Source organism: Ixodes scapularis, unplaced genomic scaffold (genome assembly GCF_016920785.2).
Source record: "Ixodes scapularis isolate PalLabHiFi unplaced genomic scaffold, ASM1692078v2 ptg000225l_1___fragment_3__unscaffolded, whole genome shotgun sequence".
In the NCBI taxonomy this organism is placed as follows: Eukaryota; Metazoa; Arthropoda; class Arachnida; order Ixodida; family Ixodidae; genus Ixodes; species Ixodes scapularis.
The window spans coordinates 394,828-415,078 of record NW_024609942.1 but is presented as its reverse complement, the minus strand read 5'-3'; the positions used below and the strand labels follow the sequence as shown (position 1 = coordinate 415,078).

Here is a 20,251-nt window from a genome sequence, read left to right as displayed (position 1 = left end):
GTCAGGACGCCTCGCTCGATGGAGTCTTCGACTACAAGAGTTCAACATGACAGTGGTCTATACGTCAGGCCGCAAGCACAGCGACGCCGACTGCCTGTCCAGAGCCCCCGTCGAAACCCCTTCCGGCTGCAGCGACGACAATGACGACGAGTGCTTCCTAGGAGCAGTGAACACCGACGATATGGCACGACGTCAACGGGACGATCCTGAGCTGCGCGCATTAATCGAGCACCTGGAAGGGGGCAGGAGTACCGTGCCACGTGTCTTCTCACGAGTACTGCCGACCTTCGCCATCCGACAAGGTGTACTCTACAAAGAGAACTTCGGCGGCAACAACACACCGTGGTTGCTGGTAATCCCTGGTGACCTTCGAGAAGAGATCTTCCAAGCCTGCCACGACGACCCGACATCCGGACACCTTGGCTACAGCCGGACACTGGCCCGTATTCGTGAAAAGTATTACTGGCCGAAGCTCCCCAAGACCGTCCACCTATACACACGATCATGCCACGAGTGCCAGCGACGCAAGAAACCACCGACGAGGCCGGCCGGACTTCTGCAGCCCATTTCTCCTCCAACTACACCCTTCCAGCAGATCGGAATGGATCTACTTGGTCCTTTTCCGCCTTCGACGTCGGGGAACCGCTGGATCATCGTCGCCACAGATTATCTCACGCGGTACGCCGAAACGAAAGCTCTTCCTTCAGGGACTGCTGTGGAAGTCGCCAAGTTTTTCATCGAGTCCATCGTCCTCCGGCACGGCGCTCCCGAAGTTCTGATTACAGATCGCGGATCTTCGTTCATGGCCCAGCTGGCGCAAGAGATCCTTTGTTTCAGTGGCACCGGCCATCGTCGAACCACTGCATACCACCCGCAGACCAACGGGCTGACCGAGCGACTCAACAAGACAATCGCCGATATGATCTCTATGTACGTCGACGTAGAGCACGAGACGTGGGACGAGGTGTTGCCCTACGTCACGTTTGCCTCCAATACGGCGGTTCAGGAGACCACTGGATTCACCCCTTTCCAGCTGGTACATGGTCGGAAGGTAACGACCATGCTGGACGCAATGCTGCCCCATGAGCCATCTGACAATGAGAGCGACGACGCCCAGGCGGTTGCACAACGCGCCGAAGAAGTCCGCCAGCTCGCCCGACTCATGATTCAAGACCAGCAACGCGTCGACGCTGGCCGCTACAACCTTCGTCGCAGGGACGTTCACTTCCAGCCCGGAGACAGGGTGTGGGTGTGGACACCCATCCGTCGCCGCGGCCTCAGTGAGAAACTGCTTGAACGGTACTTTGGACCATACAAGGTACTTCGTCGCCTCGGCGAGCTGAACTACGAGGTGATGCCCGACGGAACAAGAACATCATCACGCCGCCCACCACGACCTGAAGTCGTCCACGTCGTGCGCCTGAAGCCGTACTACGCTTGATAGGACTGTGGATCTTATGTGTTTCAAGTGACTCTTTAGTTTGCCGTTCTTTTTATGTGCTTTGTTTTGTTTTGGGATGCATCGGGGTGATGCGCTTTTTAAGGGGGGAGTAATGCCGCGCGCCAAGTAGGCAGCGCGGCCGTAGCCTAACGGTTATCGCGCTTGCCTCCCACGCGAAGGGCCAGGGTTCGATTCCTGGCCGCGACTATGCATTTTTGTTAACCCTGTAATGTGATGTTCTGGGGAAATCGAGAACCGTCTAGCTGATTCGAGGTCAGAATGTTCTACGCTTCGAACCTTCTACGCCGAATGATCCAGAAGCCAACGTGTGTACAAAAGAAGCTCCGCGGGCCAGCCGGAGCCAGTCTCGCCCCAGCGTTCGACTCTGCTGCCACGTCGAATTCGACGCCCGCGACGCTCTATTATTATCTTTTGTACTCTTTTATTTCTCGGCACAAGTTCGCCACATTAAACGTTTATTTCTCCCTGTTTATTTCCTGTTTTCTTTTGGTCACCACCCGTGACACTATCATGCACTGTAAATAGCTGTCAACTGACAGACTGGGTAAAAGAGTGAGCACATACGAGTCCAACTACCAACAATGCCGTCCATGGCGAATCTTGGACACCATGTCTTACGTTATGTGGCCTTAGCGGTCTTTGTATAGTTCTTTTCATTGTTGCCGGTAGAGCAGCTACCGATAGAGGGGGTTGCGAGGACGTCAACTTTGAAATGCAGTTTCTTCTCATAATGTTTGCATTTTGGGAAGTTTCTACACATATACCTTGAAGTTGCTATTGTACGGATGAAACAACTTTGTAAAAGTGTCTATGAAAACTTTGGCAGGGTTCTCTTTAACGTGCCTGACTTACAACAAGGCTGTCCAACTTGAGAAATTTCACTGGTGGGAAGCTTATTTTCATATAAGAATGGTGTACTTCTTCACAGCGCTGTATGTATGCAGCAGAAACTCCAGATGTGTTCAATAAAAGTAGCATTTGCTGATATTGTGTTTTCTTTGTATCTGATGCACTAGTTTGTATTTGTTTTGAACGCTTGCTACGTTTAGGCTATAAAAAATAGTTTAAATTTTATGAGCATTCAAAACCAGTTCCACTTAAATCCGACAAGCTTATTCAAAAAGAAGTGTTCGGTCTGAATAAAAGATTCCAGAAATTACACTAAAATAAATTGCGACTTGGGGTAGCAAAAATGGTGTTTTACAGTCGACTCTCATTATTTCAAACTCCAGGGCCCGTTTGCTCGAAGCGCTAACCGCGGCTGAAGTTAGCCGCAGTACCTAGGAGAGGGATTTTCGAATCACGTGACTGGCTCGGTAGGGATGCGGGGAAGCGTGGCGGTGCCCCGGTGAGTGAGCGCCGCACGCTTTAAAACTAATATGTCGTTGTAGCTGCAATACCGGGCGCGTTAGTCAGCAACGAATGGTGCAGGAGGCTTTCGCTTTGCCTTACCTCACTTCATCACAAAGCATGAGCAAGGCTCTCGCCGCATTTTTTTAGATAGTCTTTCGACTCTGGCCATTCCTAAGCCTAAATGAATGCGGTAATTGCCGGCTTGGCAACATCTTTGGAAAGCGGATTGTCTTGACTCAATCGGTCGGGTATTGATTGCACACAAAAGCAGACAGCATCCCTATAGACCTTTTTCTAAATTACCCAAGCATCGAGAAGAACGCTGGAAATATAATTCTGCGGTCCGCGCGCATTGGCCTTCCTCTTATAAAAGATTCGAAGTAAATAATCAGAGTAAAAATTTGACCAACGCACGTGCAAGACAAAATTTGTTTTAGACTTTTCGCTTTATAACAGTTACTACTTCAGACGCCAGCACGTGCAACGCGTGTAACAACACTTGTAGCATGCACCTCGGTGCCTGGGGAATTTAGAGAAAGGTCTATTATGGTCTATCGGGACGCTGTCTGCTTTTGTGTGCTATTAATACCCGGCCGATTGAGTCAAGGCAATCCACTTTCCAAAGATATTGCCATGCTAACATTTATCGCGTTCATTTAGGCTTAGGCATGAAAAAGAAATGCGGCGAGGTCATATGCTTATGCTTTGCGATTTAAATGAGGTAAGGCAAAGCGAAAGCCTCTGGCACCATTCATTGCTGACTAACGCGCCCAATATTGCAGCTACAACGACATATTAGTTTCAAAGCGAGCGGCGCTCACTCACCGGGGCACCGCCATGTTTCCCTGCATCCCTGCCGAGCCGGTCACTTGATTTCAAAATCCCTTTCCTAGGTACTGCGGCCAACTTTAGCCGCGGTTAGCGCTTCGAGCAAACGGGCCCTGGAAGCCACACACTTTAGTTTAAAATATCAGAAGATTGAATTATCAAAATTCATCTAAATGTTGTCACGAATAAAAACATACTTATTTATTAAACTTAAAATCAGTCTGTAATGCGCCGAACTTGCGCTGAGAAACATAAATTATTAAAGACCTTTGATGGTGTCGGAAGGACAACTGCCTCAAGCAGCCATGCGAAGGTACTTTTGTAAGCGCGTGGGTATCTAAAAGTTTCTGAGCTCGAACAAAAAAAAATTTAGAGTCATCTCATCACTCCAGTCACGCAAACAAAAGAAAGAAGGACATGCGCTGGCGGGGTCAGCGGCATGAGAGCCTATCACGCTGCTGACTCGGCTATTTGCACGTGGCATTACTCCCCTCTTATGAAAGACTCATCGTCTCTAAGCAACACAAAATTAAATTAACAGCTTAAACAAGACTAGGTCAAAATACAGAGTCACGTAAATAGCAGATTTTCACTGTCCTACCGAGCATACCGAGTTCAGTTGAGTCGGAAGACGTGAATCGCCTTCGGGTCACAGAGGGCAGCGTGACAATGTTGATGTGCCATTGGCCAACGACTTACAACTTAGGTCTCATGTAGCGAATAACCTTGAGGTCCAAGCACCACTTTAACAGCTCCTTGCTGTGACGATGAATTGGTGTTGATTCACAGTGGGTAGCCAGGCTGAAACTGGGCGTCGTGGCGACAAAGATTGTAGCAGTCATCGTCAGGAAGTTGTGGCTTGCATCAAAATGCGACCAAGCTGGCAAACTTCCTCCGTTCGTTGAGTGACATACCAGGCGTCGTCGTCCTGTTCATCTTCGTGGCAGATACCACACTTGCCGTAGGTATGGTCATCGGGTTCATCATCAAGGTCGCCGTCAAGTTTGTAGTCATGGTTGCCGTTAAAGGGCAACTCCGGACCATACTTTCAATTTTGGGGTTATGACTGTTTTTAGTGCAGTCAGTGTCCCTGAATTACAAGCTGTAATTTTTTGCTCGTTATTGTGCGTAGTTTTAAAGATATGGACGCCTCAAAGTTTTGTTTGGAACACGGCAAACAAAACCGAAACTAGCCGCTCGAGGCCTTGGCAGCACTAGAAATCAGCCGCTATGTGAACGTGACATCAGGATCGTTCTCGTTCAACGAGTACGCAGGCCGAGCACCAGCTACTTCTGTTGCACTAGCCGTCTAAAGGTAGGAGTTAGGCTGATTTTATTTTAATTCTGTATACGTGGTAGTTATCCAGCATATGTAGGAAGAGTTAGTGCGTATACCCAAAAGTTAGCGACTGGAAAACCCGTAAACTCATACAGTGCCGTACTCGGCGGCCGCTGCCACCGTGCGTGTGCCATGCCGTACTTGTCGCTAGTATACCCAAAAGGTAGTGACTGGAAAACGAGTGAACTCGTTCAGTACCGTACTCAGCGGCTGTCGCCGTGTGTGCGGTCTTCCGTACTCTGTCGCGAGCCCTAAATTGTCATCGGGGCTCCGTGAATGGAGCGACGTTGCTCTACGACGGGCTGCCAGTGATGTACAGTACTGGGGGCCCTCTCGCTTTCGCGCTGCGGGTCAGTAACAGGACATGAGTCTTTGAGGCTTTCCAGCACGGGCTGCTGCGTTAGGGCTGTACATGTCTGTTTTTGCGTTGTTTTTTCCTTGGGCGCGTAAAAGCCAAAGTCCACTCGTCGAACAGCGTTTACCCACACCTTCTTCAATTTCTGGTACGTTGGAAACTTGTGAAAAAGCACCTCCGGGTTGTGCAGCGGGTTGTTTGAACAGCCCACAGCACTACAAGTTGTACTCCGCATCCTTCGAGGAACACCTAGGCAGTCTTGGGCGCTACGAGTTGCTTGCTAAAACCAGTCTTTGAGTCCTCACAAGCAAATAAACAAAAGGCTACACCGAAGCTACACGGGCTACAGATAAAAGCAACGGCTAAACATGACAATCACAAGTCCAAGTAGCGGCGGTAGCGGCTCAAAGAAGCGCACTCCACGTAACGCTCGGACTGGAGGAAAAAAAGAGAACGCTACTGACGTCACGGCCCAATGTTGCTTTAGTGATCGGCAACCCGCTAGCCGCCCGCTAAGGTGCAGCGGCTCGAGGCGGGTCACATTTTTATTATCGGCATTAGTTGAGAATGCGGCATCCCACAAACGTAATATTTTGGCTGGGGTCGTATTTTGTGTCACTACAGCGATACCAGTAATTTTTTTAATTTCGAGTTTTGGCCGGAGTTGCTTTTTAAAGTCATCGTTCGGATTGTCCTTGGGTAACTGTCAAAGCCGTAGTCGGGATCGTCTTCCATGAAATTGTTTAAGTCTTCGCCTGGGTCATCATCAGTGTCGTCATCAGTCTCGTCATCACGGTTGAAGACTGTTTGTCATCGAGGCCGTTGTCAGGTTGGTTGTTGACATTGTAGCCGGGTTTGGTCTTTGGAGTTGTCGTCCGTTTCATCATCAGCGCAGAAGTCGTCATGATGTTTTCGTCTAAGTGTGGTAGCCAGGGGCTTTGTCAAGTTCATTGTCCGGGTCGCTTCCGAGGCCATAGTTGAGGTCGTCGTTGATGTCACAGTTGGAGTCGTCCTCGGATGATTTCAAGGACGTTGCCTTCACGATGGTCGTCTTCAGAGTTATCGTGTTCACAGATGGTACGCTTTATGGGCATAGACTGCGTTACCCTGCACATCCACCATTATGTCATGAACAAAAATAAACTTGATTAATAAAACTTCAGATCAATGTTAAATGCAGCGAACTTGTGCCGAGAAACATAAAGTAACAAAGACCGCACATACTTTGACAGCGACAAAAGGACCACTGACTCGAGCAGCCATGCAAAGCTCTTTTTGTAAGCCCGTAGGTATCTAGAAGGTTCCGAGCTCGAACAAACAAGATTCTCGAGTCATCTCAAACATTCTAGGCATGCAAACAAACGAAAGATTCCCCATTCCCCCCAACTCCATTCCAGAGAATTGGAATTTTCTAATACTAATTCCATACCTTTGAACACCTGGAAAGAAAAAAACTGGGCCCATCTCCACTCCTGGAATGGCTGAACTGCTGCATTCCATTACTCTCAATCCCTCCCAATTGTGAAAATGGCACTTGACAGCTAGTACTAAGTTACCGGAAAATAACGTCAGCGTAAAGCTGGCGTTGTGAAATGCATAGACCACTGCAAAATTCAAAACCCCACCCGCAATCATTGATTTTACTAAGTTGAGCGTTGGTCGCACATAGCACTAGTGGCAATTGGTATGGGGGCACTGCAGATATCGATCGCACCACCACCAGGCGTAAAAGCCTCATAACAGAGAGGAAAACTAAGTCACCCATCTTTTCCACAAAAGAACCGTATATGTCTTCCACTTTTACGAGATACATAATAAGTGAGGAGTCACGTATATTAACGAAATGCGGGCGGTGTGACATTGTCCCTGCCTGGTGGCCTGCAACTGGTGCTGTAATCACACATGGTCCAACAGCCTTATGGTTGCATCTCGCAGCGCCAAGAACGACACTTTGGCTGTGTTCCAAATCTTACCCAAATGGATCAGAGTTACTCCGGTGGGTCGTGTCACGTGACAACACAGATTGAAAAGTGCTGGGCACGGGTAGGTTTTGGAACGCCGAGGTACGAAACCCTTATTCTGGAGTAAGATCGAGTAAATTGTCCTTGTCCGCCTACAACTCTACAGTTTGGGTTGCTTCACTGAGGTTGCCACTTTCATCCTCGAAGGAACATAAGCAGTCAGATAACCAAACCGTCAGTTACCTAAGTGCAATAATGCCGTTTCGAAAGCCCCTTTGACGGCATCGACACAGCTCGCATTAGAACAAAGCCTATTCCATTCCTACTCTATTCTGGGCAAAATGTAACTACTAATTTCATTCCCATTCCATTCCAGTGCTGCCACCATTTTATTTGCATTCGATTCCAGGGTTGTGGAAGTAATGAATCGTTCCAACTCTGGAGTGGCAACTCCTCAACACTGGTGATAGTCATCAAGGCACCCAGTTCAGTGCGAATGCTGTCCTCACAGCCCATCCAAAGCTGCTATTACTGTAACAGACTCCAGTACGACGAAGTAGTTGAATTCGGAAGCCTGTTGTGCAGATTTGTACCTTGCATTGTTTCCGGTATTTTTTATTTCTTTTGTATTTTATAACGGACAACTCTTCTTTGTTAAAAGTGTAACAAGCGTTGTAATCTCGGTATTGTTGCCAAACCTGAAGGTTTTATGATCGGTGCACTTTTAAATAAATATATGCCACAGCCGCAGCTCAGCGATGAGCACTTACACTGCGACTTCGGTGTTTCGTAAGTATTAATTTTGATTGCGCAATAATGATGTTTGTCTTCTGTTAGAATAAAAAAAACCAAAACAATATTCAACATGATGGATAATTTTGGACACCCGCGGCATCTGAGCATTTGTTCTTTTCCTCTGAAGTGTGTCTCTTGCTTACTACCTATAGAGTATACGATGTTGTCTTACTACCTATAGAGTATACGATGTTGTCTTACTACCTATAGAGTATACGACCGACTCCGAGCAATAAAAACATTCTGTTTATTCTCATGTCGTTGAGCTCGTGGCAACGAGTATGAGTAGCATTGTCATCTTTGGCGATGCCAAGGCTGAACCGATAGACTGCCGCAGAGCTATCGCCCTCAGCTCTGCACTGTGAGGAATGGCACGATTTTGTTGAAGTGATTGCGGCTCCAGAGAGGTGTCGTTGCTGTTGACATGTACCGCAAGCAGGATGACACACTAGAGAGCAGGAAAGGGAGCGTTCGGAAGCCGTGCATTGTAGTCGACACCGAGGTCAGGAAATGAGGCAGCAGACGGGGGAAATCGACCCTGTCGTGCTTTCAGTCCGGCTCGATCAGTTTGGAGTATACAGCCTCGGACTGAAAGGGGGATGCCGGCCGACTGCGGGGCCGATGCAACATCCCCTAAGATGAGGAACCGAACTGAGAGCGAATGCCTGACGTGGCAATGATGAGGAGACCCTGGTCGGCTAGCAACATGCCTTGTGAACAGTGAAAATGTCGATGAATATTCACTGGCCGAGCCGGTGGAGCAAGCAAGGTGGTCGCAGCCCATTGCTGGGAGATGCCTGCGCTAGATGCGACAGAGCAGAGGCGGTTGTGGAGGCGCTGCAGATGTGGAGGCTGAGAAAGTTGAATATGTGCCTACTGCATTTTCGTCCGAAAAGGCAGAGCCGTTGCCGTGCTCTTGGCCACGAAGAACATTTCCCTGGATAGCAGGTGCTCGGAGTCAATCATCATGTCCAGGTCACCAATTTGTAGCACTTTCGATCTTAAGGACGGAAGAGACGGTGCAACAGACTCTAAGTTTAACTGTGAAAACATTCTCTTTATTCTTGTACCGTCAAGCTCATTCCGATGAGTAGGTTGCTTTTATACACTGCAGTCATTAACATTATAGTTGATCTAAGTATTTTGCAACACTATTAATACGGCAGATTGGGCGAGTTGGTACAGCATAATTACGAACCAGCGCACAGGTAGACAGTTACTCAAAATCCAAATACACAAAAATATACTCTCGCACAGTGCTGATGTGAGTTTTTTGTGTTTGGATCTTGGGTAACTGTCTACCTGTGCGCTGGTTCGTAATATTGCAACACTGCCGTCTTTAGGCGCGGTGTGGAGGCTGAACCGATGGGCCACCAGAGGCCCATATCTGTATCTGTTTCATATACTGAATGCCTTTTTGCACGGCTCTGTGTTTACTTTTGTCTTCCAGATTTTTACTGCTCACTTGTTTTTTTAATTTTATTTAGAGGATACTACAGTTCATTGAAGGCCCAAGTAGGAGTGGGGTACAACATATGCATTCACACACGTACAACAACAAACAAATAACACGAACAACAACTAACCGGCAAATATACAGGATATATATATTTAAAAGGGGGGGGGGGGGCACAGCATGCATCAAGCAGCATGTAATTTAATCATTTGTAATAATAGATGTGAAATTTAAAACTCATATTTAAGATTGAACATTATCAAACAAATGTGAATTTAATTAAGCTATAAATTTTATATAGACTGCTGCTTTTTATACAATTTTGTCTAGATTTTCAGGATACAATCTGCAAGTACGCATAAAGTAACTGGAAAGTTGAAAGAAGCAAATTAGAGATTGCAAAACCTACTTCTCAATAGATATTTTTTTCCCAAAGTATTTACGTGATAGTGCAGCTGAATTAAGGCTCTTCTTTCAGTTTTTTTTTTATTTGAAACACCTTAAAAATACATTGTTTTCTAAGATTTTTTTTTATTAATATGCTTGGAAAATTAAGTTACCGATTGTGTTCAGTTTATTCTAAACTATTTATATGAAATGCCAAAGTGCTTTTCTGCATAACAGTGGCTAGATAAGGTTTTTATATTTTCTGATAAAACAAACTGACTAGTTTCTCTTTAGTGACCGTTTCACCAAGGTGACAGCGGAACAGGTAACGGATCCCGACGTCAAACTGCAGGAATTTCAGATACATGTTTTCTTAGCGAATGCACGCCACTGTTGTGACATATTTGAATACCCTTATCGCTTGCTTGGGCTCAGCGGGTAATGCAGGTCGGCACTAGCGTGAGTAGAAAGGCTGAACTGCATAAAGCGATTTAGCGAGCGACGGCGACAGCGACGAGTCAGCGACGTATTCCCCTATAAAAATGGCTTCCGCCATTCAATATACATCTGACTGACATCCTATTGCCCCTATCGCCATTCGATTGCTCTCGCTTGAAATTTATGGACACGGTATTACCCCTTTATTGAAGTTTGGCACTGACGTGGTAGGCGCTACAATGGCAATCAAATGGCGAAAGAACCCTTTAGAGTCTTTTTATTGGCAGGTGTCAATACAGAATTCGGGTATCGTCTTTTTATACTCATCCTATTGTCAATCAAGCGCCCCCGGTGGCAGTGCAATACCGGCCAAATTCTGCTGCAAGTAAATCAAACTTTAGGTACAAACCATAGTTATAGTATACGCTAGAGGTTCAATTGGCTCTTGTGTTCCGCGGCAAATTGAAGAAAACCATACATGGTCAACTTCTTCCAAAATGTAATTTAATTACAATTACAATCATTTCGCTCCAAAAGTAGTTTAACCATAATTACAACTACTACTATGTGAAAAATAATTCATTACATTTACAAATTACATCAAAAAGTAATGCAATTACTTTACAATTACTTATTTCTGGGAGCGACCATTTTCGTCTATATAACTTCAAACAACATGTTAAGCATGCAACGCATTTCTTCATTCCTTGCCCAAATGTTTGAATCGCCGAATATATGTCACGAATTGTACATTTTTTTGGTAAATTTTCTTAAATTAATGAGAGAAGTTAACAATTTGGGATAATGAAATCCTACGTTCTTATATTTTCAAGAAATAATAATAAATTAGTTTATATACACGAAGACACCAGATCACTAAAATAAAATTGGTTGACACACCTTTGTTAGCCAGGCAAATAAAAATGTGACAATTAGCTATATCTGAATATTTTAATAGTGTTAATATATGACTACATTCTACATCCACACGCGCTAATACAACCATATTTACAGACAAACGTTTCATTTTTTTCTAAATTATTTACAGTGAGTTGAAATTACAATGGCTCAAACTAAAAAAAGAAGACCCGAATATGGGCTCCCGAATCCATCATGACAATATCCACAGGTGCGAAGTCAGCTCAAAAATGCTTATGCAAATAATATCCGAAGTAAAACCAACGAAAAATAAACGTGAAAATAATACAAAAAATGCGACAGTACTCAAAGAGGGGCGCAAAAAAACTGGCAAACAAATAAATAAAAAAAAAAATTACTTCATAGACCCTTAAAAACCTCAGCCTCGGCCGCCTTTTTTTTTTTTTTTTTTCGGAAATTTTGTTTTGTTATTTGACTATATTTACGACATTTCTTTTTTATGACTAACACTGAAAAAAAGAAAATAAAATGCTGTCGACGACAGTGCTAAAAGCGCGAGCTCGTTGCTTTGGATCGCGCGGCACGAGCGCTCCTGCAGCGGGTGCAGTCATGCCAGTCAAGGCTACTCGCTCGCCGCTTGCACGGCCTTCGCAGCTATTCTATGCAAGGGTGACAATCCGTCGTATTGCACACAAGTACAGCTTCAGAAAAATGCGTACGAAATTACTGCGGCTGGGCTCTGTCGCCTCCGGTACACGTAATCTTCATTTGCAACAGGAGTGACGGACGGCACCGGGCGAAATTTGGAAATGGAGAACGCTTATTTTGATGTTCCTGAGAACGCGACGAGTACAGGCGGCAATGTTGACAACACGCACCAGCGCGGACACCGCCGAGCCGAGCACCCGGCCACACACACGCCGAGCTACCGACATTTCACAATGCAGTCAGCGGCATCCAAAGAAAACGTGTTGTTGACGTAGAAATAACTAAGATGTCAAAATAAAAGAAAGGGGGGACGGACAACGAAGACTTCCCGTTACCAACACGCTCGTTTTGTTTTTAATTTTTTTTCAAAATAAAAGCTGCTATTTTTACGTCCATGACGCCATTGTCCACGCCCCCTGGATATCCAATCGGCGTCGAAAATACGCAGCCTCCGATTCCAAACCGAAACTGAAATCCCGTCGTAGTTGTGTGGCTAAGCGAAGTTTCGTATCGCGTATAAAACTTTTATTTTAATACATTTGTTTTAGTTTTTTAAGTTTGTTAAAACGTTTTACTATTTCGGTTCGCCACTGTTTTACGAATAATGTTACGTTAACTTTTTTTATTTTCGCATTTATTATGCACCTCGAAACAAAGTCGTTTACAAGCCAATCCAATCCACCCTGAACTTCATTTGCGTCGAAGTCTCCGAAGATTTGTTGCGGTTTGGTGTGTCTTTTATTTTTACGTGGAACTCATATCGATCCGATATGCCGCGTCCGAAAATGGATTTTGCGACTAATAAGTGGCGAGGCACCACGCGAGCAAGGATGAACAGCCCTGGAGGTTATGGGCACTGCTCAATTGGCTCATTCCTCGGTGCTTCTCGAAGGTAAGCCTTTTTTCTCTGTGTCCTCCTAAGCTTCCGTTCAAGCATCTCCTTGGTTTGTTTCCTTGCCCTGCCTTTGCCTAATCGCGCCCGAGAAGTGTATTCTGACAGGTATTTTCCTTAGGCGAGCATCTCTCCTCGCGCTTTTCGTCAAACCGTCCGACGGGTTGCGAGTTCTAATCGCGAAACCATGATTCGGTCACCCAACACGTCGGTCGACGTGTCAAACGTTTTATCGCACGTGGGTCGTCACTTCGCGTCGGCACGCATCGCTGCCTACCCATATCTGTACTGGCCAGGTTTCTTTGTCGGCCCGCGCGTCTTATCGCTGTGGGTGATCTCAAGCGACGCGAGCGAAACGCGTAAAAAAAGAAAACATTGTGGTTGGAGCCGTTTGATTTACTGCACCATATGTATATATAGAGAGAGTAAAGCTATACGCACTCCGGAGTGCACTTCGGACGGAAATGGCTATACGCACTCCTCCGAGAGATCATGCCGCTCGGGCCACCCTTTTAGAACGGCGCGTGTATCACTGGGGAGCTCGTTAACACAGCCCCCCACCTGCGTTCACGCCGCTTCGCGGCGACGGTATCGGCTGCTAATTACAAATCGTAACCAGTACACGCCGCTTCGCGGCGTCCTGCCGGCAATCCAAGCCCCGCTGTCCCCGATCGCACCTCGAAAGGGAGTCCCATACCATTTAGTTTTGCAAAGTTTCTCAACACTCGATTTTTTTTTTTCTTTACTGTTTATCGCAAAAAAAAAAAAAAAAAAATGTCCTAAATATCGCCAAATGCCTCGACAAAACAAAATGTTTGAGAAAAAAAAAAGAAGAAAAAAAAGCAGGCCTACTGCGGATGGAATCCGCGTCCACTTGCGTATGAAGCGGACACCTTGACCCCTATGCCATGCCTCCGCTTAGAAAATTCGTTGTGACCACTCGTTTTATGCGAGAAAAGCGGAGTGCGTATAGCCATTTCCGTCCGAAGTGCATTCCGGAGTGCGTATACCTTTATGCATAGCTGATCCAACCTGCATTCTCTTTTGCCATTGCCGGTAGCAAATTGTGTCTGTTTAGTATTGCACACCTGCCAACTTCCCCGTATTACCCAGAAGTCTTTTAAATTTTGATCAGTTTGTATGATTGACAGAAAAACTTCCCGAAAAGAGAAATTACCCTCCCCCTCTCTTTTGTACTAAAGAGTTTTTGCCATCACTGTGGACGGCTGCAATCCCATGAGCATAGGCAGTGCAATATATAAATATAATGAAGTTGTCTTCATGCAAATTTGTTCCCAATATTTCTTTTTAAAACACCCCCCCCCCCCCCCTCCCCTGCTTAGAAATTATCCCGAATTCGGTGTCCCCAAACTTGGAAGGTATGGTACTGTCTGTGCCTTTTCTATCTTGTGTCATTTATGTAACGTAATATATCTGTTCTTCATATTTATAATCGCTGCAGGCCTGGTCAAGGAGGAGTTGCTCAGTGAACTACTAGTTTGAGTTCCCTGAGACGGACACCACTGACATCACCTACAGTGCCGAGGTACAGGCTTAATGGCAGATATCAATAGGAGATGATGGTAAGCTGTCCTATTTATTTAGCAGTGTCGGAGTAACTCACTTGAGTTTTCATCACTGTTTTCGCTGACAGTTTGTTGCCTGCACACAAAAATGGTCCATTAATTGTCCATGTTCATTAAAATTGATGCAGCCTTCACACTTCTGCGGTTTAGAGCGATTCGCAGACATGTCGATCATAGTCGAAACAGCGTGGCTCATCATTAGAGTTGAATGCTGAGTTTCGCTTAAAAACTTTTTGGCCACTTCGATCACTACAAAACATTATTTGCCTTCTCAGGTACGCGTCACGTCTGTTTGGTTGGACAGCCACCAAGTTGACTTGGATGTCAGCGCCTGTTGTCATCAGAACCTGGTTCTTGTGCTGCCACATCATTTTTGGTGGTGGCGCTGTCGTCACCTCCCAGCGCTTGCGCTCCCCGAGTTCCCATTCAAGATGGTGAGTGGTATACTCGTGGGGGCCTCGCTGCTGCAGGTGCTGCCATATAGCTCTGGCTCGTGGTGGCTCCACCGCCATCATTTGTGCTCCCTGGGATCCCAGCCGGAGTGGTGACAGGGATTATGCAAGGGCTCTTTGTCGCAGGTGCTGCCACGGACTTTGGCTCGTGGGGGTGCCGTCGCTACTGACAAAGCCTGTGCTCCCCGTCGTCCCTGTTGAAATGGTGGCTGGAACTTGGAGAGGGTTTGCTGCCACAGCCGGTCAGTTCAAGTTCCGCACATTCTGCCGTAGCCCTTGGGAATTCGTTCCTTCCATGTTGAGGTTCTAGTAGGAGAAGTCCACCGCTGTTGAGCTGCATGTCACCACAGCAGTCAATCTGCAGAGGGGCATGGCCACGTGACCACACTTCTGAAATGTTAGAGCCTTGTTGTGGACATGGAGGCCGGTGTGAGAGATTTAATATGCGTCTGGCACATCTGCCCGGCGAAAGAACTCATGGGTGTGCCACATGGAAAGTGAGCAGACTGTGCAAATCTCTTTTACAAAATGGCGCTAATAGGTAGTGTCTGAATCATTCTTGTCTTACGTAGGTGATACTTTCTAGGCGTAATGTGTTAGTAGATAGCTATGGTGTTATTGCTTAACTCTGAACAAGATACAAAGTATGAGACATTTTCAGGCCAAGTAAAAAATTTCTGCTCACTTTAATCTTGAAGATCTTCCAGAGTTTCACATCATCCAGCAATCCTGAAGGCGATGCACCACATGTAATTATAATTAATATTCCCGCTCTTAGTTTACCAGGAAGGTGTTAAAAAATTGTAAGTAGTGTTAGTTGCTTAGGAGAGCGATGTGTTTTGCAGTCAGTCTTGCACCTTGGCGTTCCATTCGCTTTGGGATGAGGTGCTTCATTCTTGTGCGTCCTTGGTTGTTTCCTTAGCCCCTAAAGATGTTGGAGATTTATATGTTTTATTTTTGGGGAAACCATGTTATGTTAGTATCTGGCATGCTTTTTTTTTTATTGCTGAAAGCTGTTTGAAGTGAGCCTTTTGTCCACCTAAGAGCATAATGATTGGGAGCTTCACTCAGGTGTGTTTTCTGGCCACACCGCAGAGCATGATTGTAAGCATCGATGCATGCTATTGATACCAAGATCGGGACTTCAGAGAGGATCAGTCAAGTCTTCCTATTTTTATTTCCATTGATTCTTTGGCATTCTAGATATCTTTTTGTAAGCGTGTTCACGTAAGCTTGTTCAACTTTCTGGGTCATAGTATCGGGTCGTTCTGTAATTATCATATGCTTTATGCATTTGTCATTAGTCACATCTGAAGTTGTCATGGGCACATGGCTGACACATTTGGTGCTGCTTTGATTTGGAGGGAAAATATTGTCCGCCATAGGTCTAGCAAACTTCATATATTCTACACTTCAAAATTTTCTCGTAGACCTGATTACTAGGCAATAAGCTCCTTTTCAATATGTGCATTTACTTAAATTGAAAAGCCAAAAGGCTTTTAATAATCAGCCACATGCAGAATAAGAACAGTGTTTCTGCCACCTAGTGTGGGAGAAAATGGGTGGGGGGGTGGAGGCCAAAGCAAACGCAAGCAGTGTGAATACAACTCTAGGACTTATATGCGGGGTAAGTGAGGAATTTGAACTGTCTACCAAGACCATGTAGCTCACACATTTAGCAGAGGATAATCGGGTTTGATTTAACAAGCTATTGGGGTAGTTGTAAAGCTCCTATACAGCCCCACATGGAGTCACCCTGCATGCACTGATCTAGACTGCTCGTTTCACATAGATTTTTGTGACCTATTGATCTAACTGCTTCTATTATTTGCAATTTTTTGTGTTATTCAGGATAATTGGGAACCCAGCAAAAGGTTGGCATGTCATGGAGTAAACATGTCATTGCCAGTGTGCTTCACTCTAAAATGTAATGCATGAGCAGTGGCCAAAGCTGATGACACTTGTCTAATGAGCAAATCAATGATACTGCACAAACTGAAGCATATCTTCCTGGGACCGTTGCCATTCCCCTATACAATTATTGCATGACCTCCTTGTTTTTTTTTATTGCCCTCAGTTAATTTGACGAGGACGGGATTGCTGTTATCCTTAATAGGTCGGCGTGTCACGTTTATCTTGAGGTCCAATTAACGGGAAATTAGTTTTGATAAGTTAAGTAAGGGGAACAACAAAATATTCAGAGCAATGTCTTTTTTTTTCTTTCTATTTTTTGCATCACCGAAACATTTATTGGTCACCGCATTGAAACTGGGAGTGTAACGCACGAAGAGAACTGCAGTGTGACCCTCCAGTCTCTGCCGTCAGACGATGCACACATTCTGCAACATAAGTGCAGGATCAGCTTTTTTTTTGGGGGGGGGGGGGGGCGATTTTTCTGAGATAACATGAAAATGTTGTGGTCATCACCATCAAAGTGATTTGTTGTCTGCATGTTCCCTGCTTTAGTGACAAGGCCACTGACAAGCTGCTTCACGGGTACTAAATTGAACCGCTTGACAAGTTGCTCAAACAATAGTGATACACAAATGGCAGTACGAGGACAAGTTGAAGAACCACAAGTAGCGCTTGTCCTATCAAGCACTATTTGTGTTTTGCTCCTCTTCATCTGCTTCATAAAGAGCAAATATATAAGGCTGCTTAATAAAATGACAGCGTCCGTCAAATCGGTAAACATTTCTCTGTAAAACATATTGCCCTGGCCAAGTCCAAGTCTCGTTTTCACGATGAGTCGCATAGTGAATCGGCTAACAATGGTTGATGAATATGATGTAGTTCTACTGATTCAGTAGCATACTTCAATCTCTCTTCTGCACAAAACATATGTTTCGGAGCGGTTGACATAGTGTTTTCTCGACAGCCGAGGGGCTTGAAGCAGGTGCTTAATGTCTGTGAGCCTCCACCATTGAAATTTTAACTTGTCACTTGCTCTAGAACTTGATAATGGAGCAATGGCAGATTTTATGAAGTTTGCGAAACCGACGTCGGAGACCTTCAAATGGGAAAGGTTTACAGGGCTAAAAAAATAATGACAGCACGTCCTCACTCACAATTATCTGTAATAAAAAGACGGTGCCCAAAGAACTGTAGCTAGTTTTAAGTGTCACTCGCTGAAGCGGTTTGTATATTGTGTTAATTCCTGCATTTTGCTGTTTTTTTTCTGTTTCAGGATCCAGTGTTACATTTTTGTGGCTTTTTGGTTGTTTCCCAATTATTGAAGGGAGTTGCAGGCTTATCATGGGCGACACAGTGCTTTGGTGAGTGTACCTTTTATTTACTGCTTGGCCAATCAAATCGAGTGGCTTTGCAGGAAACTCTCTACAGTTTAAGGATGTTTGAGGGTGTGTTCTCCTTCAGACATTCTGAAATGGCACAAATTTTTTTGTGCTGTATCACTATACTCTGTTGAATGACCAGCTGAAATCGTAGTAGAAGCTACATGCTCGTTGGACCAGTCATATGTCTACCTTTCGCCATGTGTTACACTCCCGCCCATAACCATGTGCAGAAGGCGGGGTCAGGTAACGAGAGAGAGGTGGTTGATTGATCCGGTGGGTGCGTAGTTACCACCACAGTCAGCTTAGAGGTGAATGTTAATTACTCAAGCTTTAAATAGGTCACAGTACTCAAAGCTTGAGGAACACCTGAGAAGTTTTTAGAATGTTTTTATTTACCGTGTCTACTCGCTCCATGAGTCTCAAACTACGTCCAACTCGGCTAGCCATCAAGCCAATTTTCTTTCGCCGCCAAACGGCCAGGCCACTTCAAACCAGGCACAGCATAGCGGTACATGCTTTCATGGCTGCAAGTGTGTAGTTGCGGATGTGATCAAGAGTGAAACCGAGCGGCGCATACACGTAACAAAGCTGGAGTCGAGGAATTGCCCAGCGTTGGACATGTTTCGCCCACCGAATGCATTGATGTCAACAAACACGCGGTCATCTGTAGTGTGCTTTCGGACAGTGAAATCGTGAAAGTGGTTAGGCCTAAGGACGGTCGCGTCGCTCACCATGCTGAGTGAGCTTCCCTAGTAAAAAAAATCTTAAATGTATAAAAAAAATTTATGTCCAACAAACGCGTATGATCCAATAAGATCATATAAGAAATTACAAGAACCTTATAGAAACATATAAGAACAATATAAAATTATATTTGAAGTTATAAGAAACTTCTTTTCAGTTTCTTAAAACGTCTTATATAATCTTATATATTTCCTCTATTGTTCTTATACGTTTTTATAAGGTTTTTATATGATCTTATTTGGTCATATGCTTTTATTGGACACCTAAATTTCTTACATGCAAGATTTTTTTACTATTCACTAGGAGGGCGCTTTTCCTTTGACAGAAGGCACACCGAAAGCACCCTAAAAAAAGGTTTTCAAATTGTAGAACATGGTTATTGTAGCGCGCCCACGACCAGCCGTCAATGCGCCTCCGTCAGTGGAGACATGCCACAGTACTTTGCCGTGTCATACTGCCACCTAAAATTACATTTTCGCGAAGTGTGTAAATGCAGAAATTTACCCTGCATAATGAACGCACCCCCGAAATATATGTCAATTTCAGAATAAAGAGGTGTGTTCATTATGCGGGTAAATATGCTAAAAAAGTGAATGATGACTCAAACAAATGCAAAACTCATACATTGGAATTTGAAAAAAATCACCAACCATATCCTACAACAAGGTCCCAACGTTTCAAAAACAGCTTGTTTTTTTCTTCAGGGGTGACTGCTTCCAGATAGGGGACAACAGCTTTGTTTTCTTCTCCGATAGTCTCTTTTTTTTTCACTTCGTTAGGTGGCTGAGTTTGTTCACGTAGCATGATGGCAATGTGCCAGTGGACCTATTGATGTTTCCTGGTGTTGTTTGGATATGCCATGACTATAAAAAGTCAAACTTTGGCATGCCCTGGGACCGCCCAACTAGGGCTATAGTCCGGCAACGTACTTTGGCACTGAAAAGTGCCATGGACCCAAACCTAACTGAGCCCAAGTAAGGCACTTAGGTTTGCTACACCTTTGCCCGAGTTTGGCGTTTCTTTGGCGTGCTACCTGGGAACAATCGTTTGTTATGCGTCTTGCAAAAGGGGTGTACTGCAAGGACTGCAAATCTGGATAAAAAGTGAAAGCCGTTTACAACTTCCTGTAACGCCGAATTGGAGCGCAGCTCTTGAGGAGGAGGAGTGGAGGGTGTATTCCTCCTCCTCCCTCGTGATCATGCCTGCTAGTCCTCCTCCCCTCCTGCTCCCCCTCCCTCTCCTTTACCACCTCCTCGTCCTTCAAGCTCCTCCCCTCGCCTCCGCCTCCTCGTCTCTCCTCCCCCCTCCTCCACCTTCGTA

At 45.3% G+C, this 20,251-nt stretch overlaps 1 long non-coding RNA gene across 3 annotated transcripts; it reads left to right on the top strand.

Moving 5' to 3' along the window:
- Positions 1-12,646: 12,646 nt before the first annotated feature.
- On the top strand, positions 12,647-18,176 carry LOC120844909. Of its 3 annotated transcripts, none has more exons than XR_006076971.1 (5): positions 12,660-12,853; positions 14,316-14,436; positions 14,715-14,873; positions 15,018-15,133; positions 18,079-18,176. It is a non-coding gene; the product is annotated as an uncharacterized LOC120844909 (long non-coding RNA). The 3 variants fall into 3 exon arrangements; XR_005716500.3 differs by lacking the exon at positions 18,079-18,176 and adding an exon at positions 17,167-17,239; XR_006076970.1 differs by lacking the exon at positions 18,079-18,176 and having other exon boundaries at positions 12,647-12,853; positions 15,018-15,398.
- Positions 18,177-20,251: the final 2,075 nt, after the last annotated feature.